The 5000-nt window shown below is 46.3% G+C and overlaps 1 pseudogene across 1 annotated transcript in view; it reads right to left on the bottom strand.

The window, feature by feature from the left end:
• The window catches only part of LOC124018720, a 35194-nt pseudogene that overhangs the window by 19826 nt on the left and 10368 nt on the right, over nucleotides 1-5000 (bottom strand). Inside the window, exons 9-10 of the transcript XR_006835660.1 lie at nucleotides 1704-1847; nucleotides 289-399 (exon numbers count right to left, since the gene is read on the bottom strand). The product of XR_006835660.1 is annotated as an RNA-binding protein 26-like (transcript). The remainder of the gene's footprint in view (nucleotides 1-288; nucleotides 400-1703; nucleotides 1848-5000) is intronic.

Below are 5000 nucleotides of genomic sequence, written 5' to 3'. Positions count from 1 at the left end.
TGTCTGAACCCCCAGGTATATTACCTGTTGTGGTCTATGATGGTTTAATGTTCTGTCTGAACCCCCAGGTATATTACCTGTTGTGGTCTATGATGGTTTAATGTTCTGTCTGAACCCCCAGGTATATTACCTGTTGTGGTCTATGATGGTTCTCTAATGTTCTGTCTGAACCCCCAGGTATATTACCTGTTGTGGTCTGTGTCTCATGCCAAATCAACTGTCTCAAGGTGTGTGTTCTTGCTTGTCGGACCAACGTACGTGCGTGCGTGCGTGCGTGCGTGTTCTTACTTTTCGGCCCAGGGTTTCTTGGGGAGCATTGCTCCGTGGTGTGAGACAGCAGATCTCTTCCTGGAGGCCTATGATGGTCCAGAACGATCCTCATTCTGTTGGGCATCTGATCTGGGAATTCATTAAACAACTATGTGGACTGAGGAGATCAGACGAGGCCTTGACCAGTCAGGATAGAGAATCAATCCCTCCCTCCCTCCCTCACTCTCTCTCTCTCTATCTCTCTCTCTCTCTCTCTCCCCTCCCTCCCTCTCCCCCCATCTCATCCTGGGAATTCTCCCTCCATCCATCCCCCCAATCCTCCCTCCCTCCCTCCCCTCCATCCCCCCCCTCTCCCTCCATCCCCCCTCCCTCCCTCCACCCCCTCCCTCCATCTCTCCCTCCATCCCCCCTCTCCTCCATCCACCCCCTCCCTCCATCTCTCCCTCCATCCCCCTCCCTCTCTCTCTCTCTCCCTCCACCCCCTCCCTCTCTCTCTCTCTCTCCCTCCATCCCCCCCCTCCCTCTCTCTCTCTCCCTCCATCCCCCCTCCCTCACTCTCTCCATCCCCCCTCCCTCACTCTCTCCATCCCCCTCCCTCACTCTCTCTCCCCTCCACCCCCCTTCCCCCTCCCTCTCTCTCTCTCTCTCTCTCTCTCCATCCCCCTCCCTCATTCTCTCTCCCTCCATCCCCCTCCCTCCCTCTCTCTCTCCCTCCATCCCCCTCCCTCACTCTCTCTCTCTCCCTCCACCCCCTCCATCTCTCCCTCCATCCCCCTCCACATCTCCCTCCCTCCCTCCCTCCATCCCTCATAACACTACAGTCCCACCTTCCCTCTGAATCCACATCTAGACAGGTTGTGTTGAGGTACCTCTCCCTCTAATATAACACACATCTAGACAGGTTGTGTTGAGGTACCCCTCCCTCCCTCTAATATAACACACATCTAGACAGGTTGTGTTGAGGTACCTCTCCCTCCCTCTAATATAACACACATCTAGACAGGTTGTGTTGAGGTACCTCTATAACCTAGACAGGTTGTGTTGAGGTACTCTCCCTCCCTAATATAACACACATCTAGACAGGTTGTGTTGAGGTACCTCTCCCTCCCTCTAATATAACACACATCTAGACAGGTTGTGTTGAGGTACCTCTCCCCTCTAACACACATCTAGACCCTCCCTCTAATATAACACACATCTAGACAGGTTGTGTTGAGGTACCTCTCCCTCCCTCCCTCTAATATAACACACATCTAGACAGGTTGTGTTGAGGTACCTCTCCCTCCCTCCCTCTAATATAACACACATCTAGACAGGTTGTGTTGAGGTACCTCTCCCTCCCTCCCTCTAATATAACACACATCTAGACAGGTTGTGTTGAGGTACCTCTCCCTCTAATATAACACACATCTAGACAGGTTGTGTTGAGGTACCTCTGTCTCTGTGAGGCAGGTCCTCCGCCATAGTCAGTCCTATGAGGTTGGGTCTTTGGGCGTTGACTCTGTGGCGATACACTGGTCTGGAGGTGTTGGTGAGGCTGGGATCCTCAGGGTTATACATGTCAGAGTCATACTGGCCTGGGAGAGAGAGACCACAACACAGACTGAATGAAGAGACCACAACAGAGACCACAACACAGACTGAATGTAGAGACCACAACACAGACTGAATGTAGAGACCACAACACAGACTGAATGTAGAGACCACAACACAGACTGAATGTAGAGACCACAACACAGACTGAATGTAGAGACCACAACACAGACTGAATGTAGAGACCACAACACAGACTGAATGAAGACACTAACAACACAGACTGAATGAAGACAATAACAACACAGACTGAATGTAGAGACCACAACACAGACTGAATGAAGTGACCACAACACAGACTGAATGAAGACAATAACAACACAGACTGAATGAAGACAATAACAACACAGACTGAATGAAGACAACAACAACACAGACTGAATGAAGAGACCACAACACAGACTGAATGAAGACAATAACAACACAGACTGAATGAAGAGACCACAACACAGACTGAATGAAGACAATAACAACACAGACTGAATGAAGAGACCACAACACAGACTGAATGAAGAGACCACAACACAGACTGAATGAAGACAATAACAACACAGACTGAATGAAGAGACCACAACACAGACTGAATGAAGACAATAACAACACAGACTGATTGAAGAGACCACAACACAGACTGAATGAAGAAACCACAACAGAGACCACAACACAGACTGAATGAAGACAATAACAACACAGACTGAATGAAGACAATAACAACACAGACTGAATGAAGACAATAACAACACAGACTGAATGAAGACAATAACAACACAGACTGAATGTAGAGACCACAACACAGACTGAATGAAGACAATAACAACAGAAACTGAATGAAGAGACAATAACAACAGAAACTGAATGAAGAGACCACAACACAGACTGAATGTAGAGACCACAACACAGACTGAATGTGGAGACCACAACACAGACTGAATGTAGAGACCACAACACAGACTGAATGTAGAGACCACAACACAGACTGAATGAAGAGACCACAACACAGACTTAATGAAGAGACCACAACACAGACTGAATGAAGAGACCACAACACAGACTGAATGAAGAGACCACAACACAGACTGAATGTAGAGACCACAACACAGACTGAATGAAGAGACCACAACACAGACTGAATGAAGAGACCACAACACAGACTGAATGAAGAGACCACAACACAGACTGAATGTAGAGACCACAACACAGACTGAATGAAGAGACCACAACACAGACTGAATGTAGAGACCACAACACAGACTGAATGTAGAGACCACAACACAGACTGAATGAAGACAATAACAACACAGACTGAATGAAGAGACCACAACACAGACTGAATGAAGAGACCACAACACAGACTGAATGTAGAGACCACAACACAGACTGAATGTAGAGACCACAACACAGACTGAATGAAGAGACCACAACACAGACTGAATGAAGAGACCACAACACAGACTGAATGTAGAGACCACAACACAGACTGAATGTAGAGACCACAACACAGACTGAATGAAGAGACCACAACACAGACTGAATGAAGACAATAACAACACAGACTGAATGAAGAGACCACAACACAGACTGAATGAAGAGACCACAACACAGACTGAATGAAGTGACCACAACACAGACTGAATGAAGACAATAACAACACAGACTGAATGAAGAGACCACAACACAGACTGAATGTAGAGACCACAACACAGACTGAATGTAGAGACCACAACACAGACTGAATGAAGAGACCACAACACAGACTGAATGAAGACAATAACAACACAGACTGAATGAAGAGACCACAACACAGACTGAATGTAGAGACCACAACACAGACTGAATGTAGAGACCACAACACAGACTGAATGAAGACAATAACAACACAGACTGAATGAAGAGACCACAACACAGACTGAATGAAGAGACCACAACACAGACTGAATGAAGACAATAACAACACAGACTGAATGAAGAGACCACAACAGAGACCACAACACAGACTGAATGTAGAGACCACAACACAGACTGAATGTAGAGACCACAACACAGACTGAATGAAGTGACCACAACACAGACTGAATGTAGAGACCACAACACAGACTGAATGAAGACAATAACAACACAGACTGAATGAAGACAATAACAACACAGACTGAATGAAGAGACCACAACACAGACTGAATGAAGAGACCACAACACAGACTGAATGAAGAGACAACACAGACTGAATGAAGAGACCACAACACAGACTGAATGAAGAGACCACAACACAGACTGAATGAAGAGACCACAACACAGACTGAATGAAGACAATAACAACACAGACTGAATGAAGACACCACAACACAGACTGAATGTAGAGACCACAACACAGACTGAATGTAGAGACCACAACACAGACTGAATGTAGAGACCACAACACAGACTGAATGAAGACACCACAACACAGACTGAATGAAGACAATAACACACAGACTGAATGAAGAGACCACAACACAGACTGAATGAAGACAATAACAACACAGACTGAATGAAGAGACCACAACACAGACTGAATGTAGAGACCACAACACAGACTGAATGTAGAGACCACAACACAGACTGAATGTAGAGACCACAACACAGACTGAATGAAGACAATAACAACACAGACTGAATGAAGAGACCACAACACAGACTGAATGTAGAGACCACAACACAGACTGAATGAAGACCACAACACAGACTGAATGTAGAGACACAACACAGACTGAATGTAGAGACCACAACACAGACTGAATGAAGACAATAACAACACAGACTGAATGTAGAGACCACAACACAGACTGAATGTAGAGACCACAACACAGACTGAATGAAGACAATAACAACACAGACTGAATGAAGAGACCACAACACAGACAAAACATGTCTCCTTCCCCTCTGAAAGACACAGGTTGGAGCAGTAGATAATTGAAGGACACATTGTACAGCTGTTAAGAGGACTAAATGCTTTGCTCAAGGGCACAACGGCAGGAGAACACACAGCTCACACACACACACAGCTCACACACACACACACACAGCTCACACACACAGCTCACACACACACAGCTCACACACACAGCTCACACACCTCACATACACACACACACACACACACC

Source organism: Oncorhynchus gorbuscha, unplaced genomic scaffold (assembly GCF_021184085.1).
Source record: "Oncorhynchus gorbuscha isolate QuinsamMale2020 ecotype Even-year unplaced genomic scaffold, OgorEven_v1.0 Un_scaffold_572, whole genome shotgun sequence".
In the NCBI taxonomy this organism is placed as follows: Eukaryota; Metazoa; Chordata; class Actinopteri; order Salmoniformes; family Salmonidae; genus Oncorhynchus; species Oncorhynchus gorbuscha.
Note: the sequence above shows the minus strand (reverse complement) of the source record. Positions and strands in the feature narration are given on the sequence as shown.